The sequence below is a fragment of the Camelus dromedarius genome, chromosome 29 (genome assembly GCF_036321535.1).
Source record: "Camelus dromedarius isolate mCamDro1 chromosome 29, mCamDro1.pat, whole genome shotgun sequence".
NCBI classification, from domain to species: Eukaryota; Metazoa; Chordata; class Mammalia; order Artiodactyla; family Camelidae; genus Camelus; species Camelus dromedarius.
Window position 1 is genome coordinate 3,580,349 of NC_087464.1, and position 20,419 is coordinate 3,600,767.

A 20,419-nucleotide genomic window follows, 5' to 3' on the forward strand; every position below is an offset into this window, starting at 1 on the left:
AAAAAGAAAGAAATACTCTATATTTTCTTGCTCCCCTCTCCCACTCTTTGTATTTAGATGTCTTTTGTTTACAATTTTGTTTTTACTCTATTTGTAATTCATGGTAGTTATCACCTTTCCAGTTATGAGTTTCTCATTTCTGTAGCATCCTGCTGCTTTTCTGTTTAGAGTAGATCTTTCAATATTTGTTTTAGCATGGGTTCAGTGTTGCTAAACTCTTCTAGTTTTTGCTTGTATGTGAAATTCTTCTTTTTTCAATTTTTAATTGATCTATAATCATTTTACAATGTTGTGTCAAATTCCATTGTAGAGCACAATTTTTCAGCCATACAGGAACATATATATATTCATTGTCACATTTTTTTCTCTGTGAGCTACCAGAAGATCTTGTGAATATTTCCCTGTGCTATACAGTATAATCTTGTTTATCTATTCTACAATTTTAAAAACCCAGTCTATCCTTTCCCACCCTCTGTTCCCTTGGCAACTACAAGCTTGTATTCTATGTCTATGGGTCTATTTCTGTTTTGTATTTATGCTTAGTTTTTCTTGTTCTTTTTTTTTTTAGATTCCACATATGAGCGATCTCATATGGTATTTTTCTTTCTCTTTCTAGCTTACTTCACTCAGAATGACATTCTCCAGGAGCATCCATGTTGCTGGAAATGGCATTATGTTGTCGGTTTTTATGGCTGAGTAGTATTCCGTTGTATATATATACCACTGCTTCTTTATCCAGTCATCCGTTGTTGGACATTTAGGCTGTTTACAGGTCTTGGCTATTGTAACAGCGCTGCAATAAACATTGGGGTGCAGGTGTCATACTGAAGTAGGGTCCCTTCTGGATATATGCCCAGAAGTGGGAGTCCTGGTCATATGGTAAGTCTATTCCTAGTTTTTTAAGGAATCTCCACACTGTTTTCCACAGTGGTTGCACCAAGCTGCATTCCCACCAGCATTGTAGGAGTGTTCCCCTTTCTCCACAGCCTCTCCAGCATTTGTCATTTGTGAATTTTTGAACGATGGCCATTCTGACTGGTGTGAGGTGATACCTCATTGTAGTTTTGATTTGCATTTCTCTGATAATTAGTGATATTGAGCATTTTTCCATGTGCCTATTGATCATTTGCATGTCTTCCTTGGAGAATTGCTTGTTTAAGTCTTTTGCCCATTTTTGGATTGAGTTGTTTGGTAATTTCTTATTAAGTCATATGAGCTGCTGAATATTCTGGAGATGAAGGCTTTGTCAGTTTCATTTGCAAAATTTTTCTCCGATTCCATAGGTTGTCTTTTTGTTTTACTTATGGTTTCCTTTGCTGTGCAGATGGTTGTAAGTTTCATATGTCCCATTTGTTGATTCTTGCTTTTATTTCTATTGCTTGAGTAGACTGTTCTAGGAGAACATTTTTGAGATGTATGTGAGATAATGTTTTGCCTATATTTTCCTCTATGAGGTTTATTGTACTTTGTCTTATGTTTAAGTCTTTGATCCACCTTGAGCTGATTTTTGTGTATAGTGTAAGGGAGTGTTCTAGCCTCATTGCTTTACATGCTGCTGTCCAGTTTTCCCAACACCATTTGCTGAAGAGACTGTCTTTATTCCATTGTATATTCTTGCCTCCTTTGTCAAAGATGAGTTGACCAAAAGTTGGTGGGTTCATTTCTGGGCTGTCTATTCTGTTCCATTGGTCTATATGTCTGTTTTTGTACCAATACCATGCTGTCTTGATGACTGTAGCTCTATAGTATTGTCTGAAGTCTGGGAGAGTTATTCCTCCAGCCTCTTTCTTTCTCTTCAGTAATGCTTTGGCAATTCTAAGTCTTTGATGGCCCATATAAAGTTTATTATGATTTGTTTTAGTTCTGTGAAACATGTCCTGGGTCATTTGATAGGGATTGCATTAAATCTGTAGATTGCCTTGGGCAGTGTGACCATTTTAACAATATTGATTCTTCCAATCCAAGAGCATGGGATACCTTTCCATTTTTTAAAGACTTCTTTTATTTCCTTCATCAATGTTTTATAGTTTTCTGTGTATAATTCTTTCACCTCCTTGGTTAGAATTACTCCTAGGTATTTTATTACTTTGGGTGCTATTTTAAAGGGGATTGTTTCTTTACTTTCTTTTTCTGTTGATTCATCGTTAGTGTAGAGACATGCAACTGATTTTTGAACATTAATCTTGTAACCTGCTACCTTGCTGAATTCTTCGATCAGCTCTAGGAGTTTTTGTGTGGACCTTTTAGGGTTTTCTGTATATAGTAACATGTCGTCTGCATATAGTGACTCCTTTACCTCTTCTTTTCCAACTTGGATCCCTTTTATTTCTCTCTCTTGCCTGATTGCTGTGGCTAGGACTTCCAAGTCTATGTTGAATAGGAGTGGCGATAGTGAGTATCCTTGTCTTGTCCCAGATTTTAGTGGGAAGCTTTTGAGTTTTTCACCGTTGAGTACTATGCTGGCTGTAGGTTTGTCATATATAGCTTTTATCATTTTGAGATATGTTCCCTCCATATGCACTTTGGTGAGAGTTTTTATCATAAATGGGTGTTGAATTTTATCAAATGCTTTCTCTGCATCTATTGGGATGATCATGTGGTTTTTGTCCTTTCTCTTGTTGATGTGATGTATTACATTGATTGATTTGCGTATGTTGCACCACCCTTGTGTCCCTGGGATGAACCCCACTTGGTCATGAAGTATAATCTTTTTTATGTGATGTTGGATTCTATTTGCTAGTATTTTGGCGAGGAATTTGGCGTCTATGTTCATCACTGATATTGGCCTATTATTCTCTTTTTTGGCAGTGCCTTTGCTTGGTTTTGGTATCAGGGTGATGGTGGCTTCATAGAATGGGTTTGGGAGTATTCCTTCCTTTTCAATCTTCTGGAAGAGTTTGAGAAAGACTGGTATGATTTCTTCTTTGTATGTTTGGTAGAATTCCCCAGTGAAGCCATCCGGTCCTGGACTTTTAGTTGTAGGGAGGTTTTTGATTGCTATTTCGATTTCATTTCTAGTGATCGGTTTGTTCAAGTGGTCAGTTTCTTCTTGATTCAGTCTTGGTGGACAGTATGTTTCCAGAAACTTGTCCATCTCCTCTCGGTTATCCAGTTTGATTCCATATACTTTTTCATCATATTCTCATATGATATTCTGTATTTCTTTTTTATTTTTTGTAATTTCTCCATTTTCTTTTCTTATTTTGCTAATTTGTTCTCTCTCTTTTTTCTTCTTTGTGAGTTTGGCCAGAGGTTTGTCGATTTTATTTACTTTTTCAAAAAACTAGCTTTTGGCTTGATTGATTTTTTCTGTTTTTTTAAATGTGTATTTTATTTTTTCCTCCCTAATCTTTATAATTTCCTTCCTTCTGCTGCCTTTTGGGATTTTTGTTCTTTTTTTTGTAGTTCATTCAGCTGGTTGGTTAAATTGTTTGTTTGAGGTTGTTCTTTTTTGAGGAAGGCCTGTATCGCTATAAACTTCCCTCTTAGCACTGCCTTTGCTGTGTCCCATAAATTTTGTGTGGTTGTGCTTTCATCATCAATGTCTCAAGGTATTTTTTTTTTTTTTAATTTCAGCTTTGATTTCCACATTGACCCATGGGGTTTTTTAATGAAATGTTGTTTAATCTCCATGCTTTCCTTTGTTTTTCTCCTTTGTTTCTCTGTTGTTGGTTTGTAGTTTTATGGCATTGTGGTCAGTAAAGATGCTTGAGACAATTTCTATCTTCCTGAAATTTTTGAGGTTTCTTTTGTGCCCAAGTACATGATCAATCCTAGAAAATATTCCATGTGCACTGAAAAGAATATATATCCTATTTTGGGGGGGTGTAATGCTCTGAAAATATCCACCAAATCTAATGCTTCTATTGTATTATTTAATTTCTCTGTTGCCTCATTTATTTTCTGTCAGAAAGATCTGTCTAGCGATGTTACTGTGTTTTTAAAATCTCCAACAATGATTGTATTCCCATCAATATCCACCTTTATCTCTGTTAGTAATTGATTGATGTACTTAGGTGCTCCTTCGTTGGGTGCATATATATTAACGTGTGTAATAACCTCATCTTGTATCAGTCCTTTAATTATCATAGAATGTCCTTCTTTATCTTACTTTATGGCCCTTGTTTTAAAGTCTATTTTGTCTGAAATCAGTACTGCAACCCTTGCTTCTTTGGCTTTTCCTTTGCCTAGAATATCCTTTTCCATCCATTCACTCTCAATCCATATGTGTCCTTCTCCCTAAAGTGGATCTCTTGCATGCAGCATACTGAAGATTCTTGCTTTATTATGCAGTCTGCCACACTATGTCTTTTGACTCAAGCATTTAGTCCATTAGCATTTACAGAAATTAATGATAGATATGTGTTTATTGCCATTTTGAACTTGCTTTTGCAGTTGATTTGGTATTTCCTCTCTGTTCCTTTCTCCTTCCTTTTGTGGTTTGGTAATTTTCCTTTGTATCATCATGGATTTTATTTAGTTTTTGTGACTCCCTTGTAAGTTTTTGGCTTGTGGTTACCCTTTTTAAAGTCTATTAGCCCAATAGTATAAGTGTTTTTATTAAACTGATAGTAACATTATCTCCAACCCATCCTACTGAGAACAAAAAATTTTGAAAAGAAAGAAAAAAAAAAAAAAAGGATTCTATTTTTCCCTGCCTCACTCTCCCAATGATTAAGATGTCTTGTTTTATAATTTAGTGTTTATTTTTAATTCGTGAGTTATCACGTTTCCAGTTGTGAGTTTCTCATTTCTGTTGCATCCTGCTGCTTTTCTATTTAGACTAGATCTTTCAATATTTCTTGTAGCATGGGTTTAGTGTTGCTAAACTCTTGTACTTTTTGCTTGTCTGTGAAATTCTTTATGTCTCCTTCTATCCTAAAAGATAGCCTTGCTGTATTAAGTATTCTTGGCTGCATCTTTTTTTCATTCAGGACTTTGAATATATCTTGCCACTCCCTTCTGGCCTGTAGTGTTTGTGTAGAGAAATCAGCTGAGAGCCTTATGGGGGTTCCCTTGTAACTCACTCTTTGCTTTTCTCTTGCTCCCTTTAGGATCATTTCTTTATCCTTGACTCTGGCCATCTTGATTTTGTTATGTCTTGGTGTGGGTCTATTTCGGTTCTTCCTGTTTGGGACCCTCTGAGCTTCCTGTCCTTGTATATCTGATTCCTTCTTGAAGTTTTGGAAGTTTTCAGTCATGATTTGTTCAAAAACCTTTTCAACCCCCTTTAATCTTTCTTCCCCTTCTGGGACCCCTATTATGCGAAGGTTGGCATGCTTTATATTATCCCATAGGTCCCTTATGCTATTTTCATTTGTTTTTATTTGTTTATCTTGTAGTTATTCTGATTGGGTGCTTTCTGTTGTCCTGTCTTCTAGGTCACTTATTCATTACTCTACTTTATCGAGTCGGCTTTGCACAGCCTTTAGATCATTTCTCATCTCAGCCAATGAGTTTGCCAGTTCTACTTGTCTCTTCTTTATAGCTTCAATTTCATTTTTGACATATTTTATTTCTCTAAACTCTGTGTCTTTTAGTTCCTTCAGTACTTTGATCACTCCTTTTTTGAAATCTTGATCTAGTAGGCTATCAATGTCTATTTCACTGATCTTTCTTTCAGGGGATTTTTTTTTATTCTTTTAATTGGGAATGATTTCTCTGCTTCTTCATCTTGCTCATACCTCTCTGGCACTGTGGTTTATGGAGTATCAGTTATCTACTGTCCTTAAGGAATTTATCTATCTAATGCGTATGTAGGAATAAGACTTAGGAGAAAAAGGAAAAAAGAAAGAGAGAGAGAAAATTTTAAAAGAATGGAGTAAAAAGGTTTGAAAACAGTTTATAATGGGTAATAGAAGAGCAAATTGAAGCAGAATACCAGTTGGATCGACACGTCCTTTTAAAACCTTTTACAAAAGTGGAAAAGATGAAAAGATGTATTTGAAACCTGTGTATAATCAATAACAGGACATCAAAACACAAGAGAAATTAAAATGAATTAAGAAGTAAAAATTAAGAGGGTAATAGAAAATAGAACAGATAAAAACAGATTTTAAAAAACGGGGGGGTTGGTGTCAGTGTTTTCCTGGAGACTGTGTGCTTTTAATGTGAAGTCTTTCTGTCTTCATCCTGTTTTGGAAGCTCAGCTTGCTGTTTTCAGAGGCCCTCCATTGACACCCTCGTCTGTGCTGCTCCCAGTGCCTGTCGGCAAGCAGATCACGCCTCCTCGCAACACTGGGTCAGGTGAAGCCCTCCTTTGCTGTGGGCGGGGGGGGGGGGTTACTGCCCCTCCCTATGAGGCAGTCAGATGTTGCAGACTGGCCAGGTAGGAGGGCAGGTCTCGCCCCCTCCCAGCACTGTGGTCAGGGGTTGCATTCCTGCCTAAAAAGCGGGGGGGGCCACCAGCCCTCTCCTGGTGCTGGTCGCTCTGCTGCTCTGTGCCACTGCATGCTCCGCCTCAGGTTGACGCTCTGCAGGTCAGCTCAGGGAAGACCGAGGAACAGCCTTGTCCCTGCTCCGGGCCAGAACCCAGCTCCTTGTTTGTCTTGGAGGAGAAAGTTCTCTGAGGGAACAGGATGGTAGGATCCTATCTGCCTCAGGTTGTAGACAAGCGTCTGTCTGGCTCTTGAGGCTGTTAAGCCCTTAGGTGCAGCTGCAGACTTTGCCCCCGCCCCAGCCTGGATGCTAAGCGGCGGAGGATATGGCAGCTGTGCCTGAGCCCCTCCTCTCTTCCCCTGAAAACTTTCTGCTGGTTTTCAGAGATGGGGGTATGCACCCTTCCCCCCAGGGCATATCAACCGTGTTGCTTTATGGAGGGCCCAGGTTGTTCTGCTCTGTGTACCCACAGCCATGGCACGCAGCCCCCTGCAGTCCCCTGGGGCTGCCTCAGTGCAGCTGCCCCCACCCTCCACCCAGCTTGAGCAGCCTGGCCCTACCCCTAGCTGCCGGCCCATGTCTTGGGCTGGGTATCGCGGGGACCCTCTGTGCCCATTTAACTTAGTTCTGTCAGTCAAGGGCTGGTCTGTACAGATCCGAGCCTCGGAGGCTCCCCCTCCATCCTGCTGGCCTCTCAGTTAGAGAAGGGAGACCCAGCGAATGAGCGCCAGTCCTCCTTTGCCACTCCCTCCTTGTGGGACCAGTCCCGCTCTGCTTTGCCTTTTCTTCTTTCTTTTTTCCTTTTCTCTTACCAGATTTTTGGCATCTCTATCTTTTGAAGAGGGTGATGTTCTGTTGGAGTTCTGTAGGTGCTCTGGTTGGCTGAGTGGGTCTGTGGATGTGAGTCCTGGTGCATTTGTGGGAGAGGGTGAGCTACGAGCGTCCTTCTACTTGGCCATCTTCTCTCTTCCACTTTAGGTTTAAATTGCTTTTCTTTCTCAAGTTCTGTTGTGGAAGCTTACTTTATTTTTATTCATTGTTATTTCCTAATATAATCATATATTCACTGAATGTTACAAATTTCCTCATAAGCACTGCTTTAGCTACATCTCACAATTTTAATGTATTGCATTTTTATTTTCATTTAATCTGAAACTTTTTTTGAGAATTCTTCTTTGGCTCATAGGTTATTGAGAAGTTTTCATTTTGTGATTCTCTTTATCTTTTACATTGTCTACTTTTTTTTCTGTTGAGTTCTTAACACTTTTATTATAATTACTTTAAATGTCCTCTATTGTACTCCTACATCTGTGTCATGATTGAGTCTGATTCTGATGGTTACTTTGTCCCTTCAATATCTGTTTTTCCTCTCTTTGCCTTTGACATGTTTAGTAATCTTTGGTTGAAAACCAGTTATTTGTATTAGGCACTAGGAACTGAGGTAAATAGTCCTTAAGTGTGAGAATTGATGTTAACATGGCTAGATGTTGGGCTGTGTTTAATGATTGTTGTACCTATAAGCATCAGAGGTTTCATATACCTTAAGTGTCTTTGTTTTCTCTTCTTTTGGCTTTTGTGACTTTTCCATATACTGTGTCTTTCAGCTTTTCAGCTGTAATTATTGTTTTTAAATGTGAGTCTTGTTGGTTCGATGAGAGGATGTGAGGAAAGACACATTCTATAACCTCCTAATTGTCAGTCTTTCCATAGGGCAGTATCTCACTGGGGCTGTCCCAAGTGTTTCCATCCCTCCCCAGGGGTGTGCTTCCCCCCCTGCCCCCCTACTCTGTTCCCTGGTTCCAGAGTTCGCAGTGTATTTCCGTGAAAACCTCTCTTCTGCTGACTATGATTTTTTTCTTCCCTAGGTGAAATAGGAAGGCTTACAGGGCTGAAGGGAGGAAGAATTCCTTTCTCCAAGCTTGGACTAGTTTTCAGAATGGAACTCTGCTGAAGACCTTCCCCTGGAGAGTAGGGCTTCTAGTGAAGCCTCTGGTTGTGTTTCTGAACGGGTTAGTCTTATCCTCTCTCTTTCAGAGCTGGGAGCTCACCTTTTCATAGTTCTCACCAGGAGGACACAGCAGGGTTCCTGGAGGGAATCCCCCTGAAACACTGAGTGTCCAACACTTTGTTAAAATTGTCCTTTTAGTGTTCCTACCAGTATATGACTCAGGAAAGTGTTGCACTTATGATTACAGTTTTAAAATATAGGCCATGAATCAGGACCAGACAAAAGAAGAAGTACTAAGGATGAGGTCCGGGAGGGACTCAAAAGCAAAACTTCCATTTCCTCAGTACATGTGATCTTCCTGGCACATTGATGTGTGACCAACCAAGATAACATACCTGAGCTCCAGGACTCTGAGTTTTTATCAGAGTGTAATTGCATGACTGAATCTTTGGCCACATTACTGAGCTCAGCCTCCAGCTTCTTTATGTGGACTCCCAGCAGATCAAGCCAATTGCACATCCAGCAAAGTCACAGCCTTCTGATCCCATGGTTGGTCTTCCTGCCACAACCACAGGTGAACTTCTAGCATTGTGTGGTGGCCTTGCTAGGAGCACTGGTTACTTTGCAATGCCCTTTTTTTGTCTGTATATCCATCTTTCTCACAATCCTGTGGCTTTTTCATCTTGACATCCTTACTGCCTGACCCCACAGGTGTTGGCTAACCATTTCCTAGAATAAAATGTTAGTAAATTCTGAGTTGCTTATTCAAAACTATCTCTTCGTGGAAGTCGTACCAGCGTGGCTCTGCTTTGCTTGTAAGAGAAATATGACTGTGCTGAAATGAAGTTTCTGAGGGGCAAGGCCTTTGTCATGCTCTGATCCTGTTCAGTGTTGACATCTGCTATTCTGAATCCTTCTTATTGCATATGGGATTCATAAAGACCTGTGGATATATCCCACTTTTCTGGGGTAAACCGTCATTCTTTAAGGAAGGCTTTATCAGCTGCAGAATAACCATGAGGAATAATACATTTGCTGTCCTTCTTGAACCCAAATGAGAAAATCATCTCAACTCTGTGGCCTATTACTATGGAAATCTTTGCAAAGGCAGTAAGGATGTTATGACATGAACAACAAGCAAGATAAATATCCAAATTAGTGGTTGTGACATCAAGCAGGAACATGACCTTTTTATTGAAATAGCAAATATAAATAAAGCTTGTCTAAAGTGTTCAACCCTTCTAAATTGGAAATCACACAGGGAATTATTTATTAGTAAACATAAATACATCTATTGCCTTTTGAAGGGTTTGGTAGCCACTTTTGCTTGTACAGAATTCTATGTATCTTGTCAATTGCTTAACCCCTCTTGGAATTAAATGCTCAGGTGTATTGGGACTATTATAGACTAGCATAATTTAGCATAGCACTGCATAGCACATAATAGAATAGAAAGATCTTCTTACATCAGAAAGTCAAAATATGTTCATTTTTATGTAAATACACATGTATCAATTAATATGTCTAAATAATGATATAAAAAGAACCAGCTAACTTATTTTTCCCATCTTTGTTATAAGGTTCCAGACAGTGTGATTTAGAGTTACTTTGCACAGGGCTCCCTCTGTGGCAATTTTGGGTGCAGTGGTTCCCAAAGTGGTGGGGTCTACACCTTATTTACTGTAGCATCACGCCCACAAGTGGACTCTCAGCTTTTGCCTTGACATTGGGGACTGATTCAGAACTGAAAACAGGGCATCCAATTTCCTGACCATGAGCTCCCAGAGGATGGGGTTACTCCTGTCCTCATCCCTGGACTCCTTCCCACTTCTCAATAACACAGAGACCAGTGACCACTTTGTAGCAGTCACTCGATAGAAGGCTGTTTAGTTAATCCAAATTTCCTATACACGTGAGGGGACTGGGGCCCATAACAATAGAGTATTTTGTTTTTGATTACATAGCACCTGACCTCTCGTGAAGTGTCAAAGGAATTACATATAGCTGAATAGAGATGAAAGTACAACATATCAAAGTATGTGGGATTCAGTTAAAGAATTGGTAAAGGGACATTTAAGGCACTAAATGCTTATACTAGAAAAGAGTAAAGGTCTCAGATCATTCATGAATCTTTCTTCCTCAAGAAATTTTTAAAAAGAAAAACGAAACACAACAGAAGAAATCTTAAGGAAAAATGAGATGAAAAAATCATTAAAATTTAAAACAAGAAAACAACAGAAAAATAAATAAAACAAAAAGGTGGCCTTTCAAAAAAAATTTTTTAATGATAAACCTCTTGCAAGACTGACAAAAATAAAAATAGAACGACACAGCACCAAAATTAGAAATGGAATAAGGATGTTACCATAGACCCTAAAGCCATTAAAAGGGAAATAACTGAATACTGAGGAAATACTGTTAATGATTTAATGCTTATAAATTCAACAACTTCAAAGAAATGGACTGATTCCTAAAGACCCCAAACTACCAAAACTCAACCAAAATGAGACAGAAAATCTTAATAACCCTAAAGATTATATAGAAATTTAATTTATAATTTAAAATCTCGTAAGAAATCTCCAAGCCCAGATGTTTTCACTAATGATTTCTACCAAACATTTAAAGAAGCATTAACACCAATTTTCCGCAAACTCTTTCAGAAAACAGGAAAGGTGGGACAACTTCCTAAAACCCTTCATGTGACCTGTGTTACTCTAATAGCACAACCAGAGAAGGACAGGATGAAAACAGAAAACTCAACATCCATATCCATCATGAAACTAGATATAAAAACTCTTAACCAATTATTAGCAATCTGAATCCAGCAATGAGTAACATGAATTCTACCCTGTGACCATGTGGGATCAGTTCCAGATATGCAAGACTGTTTCAACATCTGAAAATCAGTTAATGTAATCCATTATACCATCAAGCTAAAAAAGAAAAATCATATGATTGTTTGGATTGATGCAGAAAAAGCTTTTGACAAGATGTCACACTCATTCATGATAAAAAGTTTGGTAAGTAAAGGGTAGAAGAGAATTATCTCAAGTTGATAAAAATCATTAATCAGGAGACATTTTCAAGGGGCTATTACATATCCCAGAAGTGCTGGGTGGTAAACACACACAGCTTTCATGCTATTTACTTAGAGCTTTTACAAGTGTAATCTAAACTGAGCTATATAATAACACTATAAATTAAGCTATTTGAACCCCATATTATGAGAAACCAAGAGTGAATGTAGAAAACACCTTGCCCCACAGGGAATGAACAACAGCAGGGAAGTCAAAGCCAGTTCCTTGTTTCTGCATATCCACTGCTGTCTTGGCCCTATTCTTAACCAGAGTCTAATACCCAGTCTTAAAGTTAATGTTAGCCTTCTTTCTTCTGTAGGAAAAAAAAAATGTATCATTTACGATACTGGCGAAAGTGCAGAGATTTCTTTTCCACTACCCCAACACACAATGCCACCCGCTTGTGCTGTCGATGCTGTGAACACTAAACTCAAGCCAGAGAGTTGCATGTCCTCTACATCACAGCTACAGAGACACCTTTGTCCAGGTTTTTGGACAATTCCAAGAGTCAAAGCTCCACATGTGCCATACTGAAGTTTTCCTCCTTGTAATTTCGACCTGTGGGTCCTTGTCCCAGCCTCTGGAGATGCCAGAAGAAACAGAACTGCTTTTCCCATGATAGCTCTTCACACATTTCCAGACAGCATCCTAGGAGAAGTGGCTGGTACTGCAGGGGAACCTGTAGGCAGAAGATTCTGGGAGAAGATTTTGGTGCACTGGGACATGGAGGTGACAGCCTGGGGGGGTGTCTGGGTTCTGCTAGCAGCTGTCACATGACAAAAAGGAGACAGACTCACATTTGGAGAAGGGTGGTGAAATCACAGAAATGACAGTCTAGGAAACCATTTTTTTGTAATATTTGGGAAAATATCTACACTGGAAGTAATATGAGCACTTTGTTTTGAAGAACCTTTTTTCTATGTCTCCTGTGGTCCTGCCCACAGCCACGTAACGTGAGCAAGGCAGAGGTGGGAATGAGACCCCCACATCCAATGCTTCTTCCACACTTGCTTCAGCTCCCTAACTTAATTTCCTCTGGCTGCCCTGTCTGTGTCCCAGGCACAGACCAATTTAGGGCTGTCTACCTGGTGGACAGTTTATCATGTGGTAAAGATCACCATAGTGTTAAGGTTTCTTTCTCCTGCCTCCCCACCCCACCTGTCATTTCTACATCACTCTCCTTCCTTCCTTCCCTTTCCTAGCACCTGTCCCATCCCTGTTCCAGAGCTGCATGCCCCAGACCTCTTCGCCTAGAATCTGTTTTCTTTTTCTCCTGTTGCCCTTTCTCCTCGTCCCTCCTTTCCTTTCTTCTTCCCCTCCTAGCTATCAATTCCTTTGATCAATTTCCCAGTTCACTCAGCCACAGAATGATTGGTCGCTGCCACCAGAGGGCACTCTCTGACTGCCGCTCCAGTCTGCAAAGCTTAATAACCCCAACCAAGTGTTCCTGAAACCTGTTTCTGTCTGGTCCAGAGGAGGTTCTCGGAACTGCTGAAGGAGCAAAAACACCAAAAAGGGAACAGATTTCCCAGTAAGGATGGGGTTGCTGTGGTTTCACTCTATTGATCTATCTGTTTATTTTAACTCAAACAATACCATCTGTCAGAGAAACGACCTCAACTATGTAATTGTGTTTACTTCGATTGCTTTAAAGGATTGTTTCAGGGCTAACTTGGACAGAGATGCCCCCACCTCCAACTTCCTCCCTTTGGTCAAGAAGGAGCTTAGCTCTAGTCACTGTGGGATCATGCTTGCTTTTTCTAACAGTGCATTCTCCTAAAACAACGTATTTGGTAATCAAGATACCCTCCCAATGGCATTCCTTTAAAATCCCATAAGATTCTTAGTTTTCTCATCACCAGAGGGACAGTAAACTTATCAGCCATCCATCAAAGGTACAAGATTTGCCAAAAATGTGAGAACAGACTTATGAAAATCAAGTGACATTTGGTTAGTTGGTGTTGAAAGACCTGTGGCTGAAAGAAGTGAGAAAGAACATTTCAAGTTCTATATGGATTTTGAAAAGTCGAATTTAAAAATCTGCATCTCTGACTCGTGTGGGAGAGCCTCTTTCTTATTTTTCCATTTTGAATTTGGTTAGTTTGCTGTGAGGTTGATTGAGCGGATTTAGAAACTCACTCACAGATTATTACTTTTTTGTTCCCATCTTCCCTGGATTGAATGAATGAATTGGAGGTTTGTAAATGCTGAAGGAAATTGCTTAAAAAAAAAAAAAAAACTTTACACCCGGTTTCAGCCAAATTGTGAGACCCAAAGGATGGCTCATTTCCTACTAGGGATCATCAATTATTACATTTCAGAAGTTGGAGAGGGTACAGCTCCATGGTAGAGCGTCTGCTTAGCATGCACGAGGCCCTGGGTTCATCCCCAGGACCCCCATTAAATCAATAAATAAACTGAATTACCTCCCTCCTAAACAAATTAAAAAAAAAAAAAAGGCAGAAGGGAAGGGCTGAGTGTGCTCTTCTAAGGAAATGTGGGCCTCACCTCAGGGTCTCTGGGATCCTAGAAAAAGAGTTATTTCCTTGCTGCAGGGTTCGTGTTCAGCTGTCTGGGAAGTGTGAGGGGTTGCTATTCTCCAAGGTCACAGGTGGAATTTTCAAGGTTCTGTCTCTCCTGGCTTAAACCTCACCTCTCTCTGAATATGACCTTCAAATCAATTTTTCTGCTTCACACCGGTCTCTCCTAATCCGTTTCAATGACCCTGTTTGCACTCTGTGCTTGCAGAATGTTCTGCGTGAGAACAGTAACCACTTCTGCATGTAATTGGAAGGTCTGTTTGCAGTATGTAGTTTGCATAGTGAACATCTAGGCAGCCTCCCAGCCCACCCCCTTCATAATTTTACTCCAGTATGTCTCTAAAATGACAGGTTTACCATGACAACCCAGCATCCACACTGCACAGCAAGGGCCCAATGTGGCCCCTCCCTGCTGCCTCTTCTGTTAAGCCCCCAGGGATCCATCTGACTTGTCACTGAAGTGCTGGCACATTGGTCCCCGTTGATATTTGTTAAATTTCTCTGCTCAGAGTCAGATCTCAAAGATCATTTTCACTAAATTACAAAACAGCTCCTCTGACATGTCCCTGGAAACTGCAGCTTCCTGGCCCACGTGGAGGATGTGACAGGACCTCTGCGGATGTCACTAGGACGGCAGACAGAGCCAGTCTTGTTAGGCCAGCCTGCAGCACCCCCGTTTCCTTTCCTGTCATTATTAGCAATCCTGACAAGCTGTCACCTTGACATGCAAAGATCCTCTTCCCACGAGCGCTCTGACATCCTGTCTTCCTGAGCCTCTGTGCAGGTGCTAAGCCTGCAGCAGAGAAGGGTTGGCCCTTTGCAGACACCTGCCATCAGGTTCCACTCATTCTTGTAACAGGTGCTGATCGGGCACTTATCTGACGGCAGGCATTGGACCAGCATCGCAGGTACAGGGGCTTATAGCCAGAAATAACTCCCTGTCTGCAATCTCGCTGCAGTAGAGAACATTCAACAAATAATTGCATAAGTCACTTGTATTACAGGTGCTCAGGCCTAGCAGGTCACGGATTTGAGCAGACAGAAGAACACTCGTGGAGCCGTAGGTACCTGTGACGCGCCTTTACTGTGGGGCAGGGTGCACAGGCTTCAGTGGCAGTGGCGGTGGCAGCAAACAGTCCTGTCCACCTTATACAGCAAAGCACACCACCTTATACAACAAAGCTGGCATCCCGCTAATTACGTGAACCACGTGGCCTAACCATTGCACTCGTGCAGCCCAAAGTCATCATTACATAACAATACAGGGGTACTGTGCATGTGGGACAATATTGCTCAGTCACTGGGCACCAGACATCTGGTGAGGGAGCCTGGCTGACTCCATGTTCCCTGCATTCCACCCTTTCAGGGTCACTTGCCGTACAATCTACACGTAGGTGTCTTCCGCAGAAGTCCCTTGGTGAGGAAAGTGGACACTAGCATCCATAATCCACAGCAGCAATAGTCACCACAACAGCAGGCCACTTACACACAAGCAGATCCTCCTGAATGGCTACTGCCAAACATTCAGAGGTCAGTGATCCCCACAACTCTTGTAGGGGGTCTCCAGTCAGGTGTTCAGTAGCTGTTGTCTCTTTCCCCAAGGCTGTCAGAGCCTGGCTGATGCTATGGTGAGCATGTGGAATATAAACACAGCAACCTAACCCTGCAAGGTCACACATCCCGCCCTCTGAGGCTGTCAACATATCCAGTGCCACAGGATTTTGTAAGGCCAGCTTTCGTAGCTGGTACACCTCATCATTAAGAGGGCCCAGGGCCTTATGGGCCTCACTGAATGCCCTGGCCGTGTGCACTGCTAAAGTAGTGATTTCTGCTTTTGTCACTATGGTGGCCCCTTGCGGGGAAAAAGGGCTAACGGGTAACACCACCAAGGGGCACACCGTACTCTGTGGCGTGCCTTAAATGTTCTCCAATTACTTGGGCGGGTTTGTAAGGTAGGCAATACTTATGCAGGGAGAAATGGCCACCCTCATGTGCATTGGCCAGTCCAGTTGTGGGGAAGGTACAGCCAGCCATTCTGCCCACAGACCCAAAGGCTCCCATAAGGGACAGGCCAGGCCAAGCTACCACTCCTCTTTCCCTATCTCCCCCTCTGCATCACTCGGGTAACATTATTGCATAGCTTAGATGGGGTCCATCCGACATGGGCTCTTCCCTCTAAACTCTCAATGCAGAGGGGGATGGGTGCAACAGGTCCTACCATCTTGGCTGTCAACTAGCTGAGACCGTCCTATATTGACTATCCTACCCAGGGGTGAGTGCAATTTACACGCTGTCTCACCCCAGAAAACACCTTCTTTTTGGTTAAGTTCCATTGCTGGGTCAGTGTCATTCCACACCCTTAAGCAAGTCCAATTAGCCACAGTGGCTGATTTAACTATCTATGGGAGCCCATAACAGGCCATGTGGCCAACACAAAAGTCCCTTTTAGTATAGCAGCTCAGTCTGCCTGCCACCCCTGGTTAGGTTACCAGTACCCTGGGAGGCCACTGTCCTGTAACCCATGGGGTTACTTGTAAGTTAGCTTCCAAACCAGGCCCCCATGGTGTTATAAGGGCTACCCAATGCATGTGGGGGGCGCTGAATAGTCCAAGGCCAGGTCCACATTAGGGTCTGCCCCTTCTCAAGTCTGGTCTGTGCCGGTAGAAATATATTGCCTTGTGGTCTGAATCCAGGTTTCAGCAAAATATCCTTCATCTGGACTTGGAGCTGGACAGGTGCAGCAGTGTGATGGAGCAGTGCTGGAGCTAGGCCACTTCATCAGCTGCATTCATTAAGGGCTCACAGGACATCCCATAAACTTTTATAGTCTGTCCCCCCAGATTTGGCATTGTTGCTCTAGCCTGTAGTCCTTGCTTCAATAGGCCGTTGTACTGTCCTATAACACCTGCAGCCTTTGGGTTACAAGGGGCATGAAACCTCCACTCAATATTCATGTCCCACACACCTTTGCGCTTGGGGTCCAGTAAAATGAGTTCCCTGGTCACTTTCACTCACCAGAGGACGTCCATACACTGCACAAAGGCATGCTAGCACATGAAACATAGCCCCTTGATCTGGGTTTCCAGCCAGGGAGGCAGCTAACAGGTCTTCAGCACTGTCTACACAAGTGACAGCATAACAGCAGCCTTCAGAGCAGGGTAGCAGGCCAGTAATGTCCACTTGCCAGAGTTAGGGGGATTTGCTCCTGCAATATCTGGCCTGAAGTGCCTGGGGGTCACCTGGGGTGCTCTTTAGAGCATGTCACACACTGTTCACAGGCATCTGTACCTCTGTAAGGTCACTGGCAGACCCCAGGCATGCACAGTGGCCTACATTGTCTTCTGCTGCATGTGTAGCAGGCATCCGCGCAGCCATTGAGCCACATTGCTTCCAAAAGCTTTATCTCCTGGGACAGTTTCTAGCCATCGCACCTTTCCCAAGGTGTTGGCCTCGTCATTTCCCAGTTAGGCCAAAGGTGCATGTCCAGTCACATGGAACACAGTCACCTGCTTCTGGTGACCCAACTCCCATAGGTCCTGACACAAGGGCCTATGCATAATGGATCATTTATTCAAATGCAGGGTAGAGAGCCATAGGGTCGGTCCTCCATAGACCACCCAGCTGTCAGCACAGGCAGCAATAGGTGACAGTTCACTGGCTACAACCGACCATCCTGCATGGCTCTGCCCACTGACCACTCTGGCCAGTCCCAGTATCACACCAAATAGATCAGACTCAGGCTGGATGGCAACCGCCATCCCAGTCAGAGGCTGCCTTCAACTGGAACCACCTGTGTACCATGCACCTGCCAGCATGAGGGCCCTACCTTCTTAGTAGAGACTAACCTCCAGCTCTGTCTCCGAAGGGGACTTGGCAGAGGACGTACTGTCCACGTATGTCACTGGTCCCAGGACCTCCTGGAGCTCCACATGTAAAGGGCTAGTGGAAAATGTGCTCCGCTGTTGTAAGTATGCCTCCCATTTGCTAGTGTAGGCATTTGGGCTGTCCCACCTCAGAGCCTTGAGGTCCACCCTCTTACCCAGCCCACTGTGGGGTTGGTGGTTTGTTCCATCACCAGCATCATGCCAGTTATACTCAGCAGCCAGTAATGCCTCGTGTACAGCAGCCAATTGTTTCTCCACGAGGCAGCACCGGCTTTCTGCTCTCTCCCATAGTTGGGACCAAAACCATATGGGTTGTCGCAAACACTCTGAATGCTGCCACAGACCCCAGCCAAATCCCTCAGGAGTAACATGCAAAGGGCCGGGGCAGGATCAAAAACATGTAAGGTTTGAGCCACCTTGATTGTTCTCTTGGCATCAGCAAAGTCCCGTTCTGCCCCTGGGGTCCAAGCCCAAGTGGCTCCCTTACACATCAGGGTGTGCAAAGGCCATATCAACTGGACTAAGATGGGGACAGAAGCTCTCCGGTCCCCCAGCAAACCCAGGAAGGTTTGTAACTGCTTCACTGCAGTTGGGGTAGGATAGGCCTGTATCTTATGAATAACTGCATCAGGAATAACTTTAGTCTTACCTGCCCACATGACCCCAAAACCTGACAAACAATCCAGGCCCTTGCAATTTGTTCTCATTGAGTGCCCAGCCACATGTTTTCAGACATGAAGCAGAAAGGAGACAGCCTTCTCCAAGTCTGCAAGAGAATCACTGGTTAACAGAATAGCATCAATATAATGGTACCTGGACACTGTAGGTGGCCATCCCAGCAGGCTAGGTCAGAGGTTACCAAACCATGGCTGTAGGGCTATGTAAATATCCATGGGGTAGGACTGTGAACATCCACTGTTGTCCTCCCCAGGTGAAGGCAAATTGATCTTGACTCTCAGGGGCCATGGTCAGTCCAAAAAAAAAAAAAAATGCATTGGCCACATCGGCAATGAAATGGTAATTGCCCAGCTCACGGCTTAGCCCATCCATCAATTCGGCCACCAAGGGCACTGCAGCATGCAACGGGGGACCACCTTATTTAACTCTTGGTAGTCCACAGTCATTCTCCAACTACCATCAGGCTTATGCACTGGCCATACAGGAGAATTGAATGGACTGTGGGCCGGCTGTACAATACCCACCTTTTCTAATCCTGCAATGGTGCCTGTAATTTTGTCATGACCCCCCTGGCAGTCTATGTTGTTTGGTACTGGTGACCCGCTGGGAAACAGGCAACTGCATTGGAGGGTGTTTCGCATGTTGCTGCTCTACCACCTTCACCAGCCATACTCGCGGGTGGAGCTCACTAGTGGCTGTCTGTAGTCACAGGCCTTGGAGCACACCTATGCCCAGTATATATTCTGGTGCTGGGGAAACATGAACTTTGTATTCTGTAGGGGGAAATCACCCTATTCCAAGGGGCAATTGTAAAGCTTTCACCCAGATGCTTTTCCCCACATAGCCATCTATATACATGTATATATATATATGACACTGGGTATTGAAATTTATCCAGGTTGCTGTATAATAGGGTGCACTCAGCTCCCATGTCCACCAAGGCCAACACCCGCTGTACATTGTTCAGGGACCAGCAAACGGCAAGCTCCACATGCGGCTTCTGGTCCCCACCTGCCCCCTGTAGACAGGTTCCTCCACCTTCATCCGATTCAGAGGTAAATAAACTATCTCCTCTCCTGGGTATCTCCTGGGTAAGATATGGTCCTCAAGGTGCACTATTCATGTCCCCTGGGACTCCCTGGTGCCCTTCACAGGGGCATCCCTTTCCATGGGGATGAACCTCTGGTCCTCCCTCAGCCATTTGCATGACTCTAGTAGATAAGCATTAGGGTTTCTATCTATTTTGGCTTGATCTGCACCAGCCCTTACAAGGCCCACCCACATCTGAATGCCTGTGACCTTGATGGGTTTCCCGGTCTTCTTGGCTAACTTCCCCAGCTGTTGGGTGACGGCCCGTATGCCTCTTTGCAGATGATGGTACTTTGCTTCACCCAGACTTGCCACCATCGTGGTGACTTCACTAACCCTGTGCCCCACATGTAGCCATAAGGGACCCGAAAGATGTCAGGGGAGCATTCTGCAACACCAAATCCCTTGTTTCTGCTTCAAATCTCCCCTCGTCAGGACCACATGTATCTATACTGAGCATGGCCTGCCACATTCTCGGAGCACTTGCACCAACTCCCCATAGGGTTGCCATTTACTTACAGTCTCGGGCACATTCCCCGCATTGGCCCACACCATCTGCACCGTGGCCAGTATCCAATCCAATAAGGAACGGTTACCCTGGCTATTGCATCAGCTATTCTGCAGCCTTTGCTGAAAGGACGATGCAGGGTCGCTGAGGCATATTTCTCCATTTCCAGGGGAGTATGCATAATCTCTTCCACCCCTAAATCCCACAGGCATAACAGCCAGGCTGATAATGGCTCCCCAGGCTTTTGGTAAAGTTGCTTGCCCAATGCCACCAGCTCTGCCTGGGTATACAGGTGGCTCATAGGGAATTCAGTCATC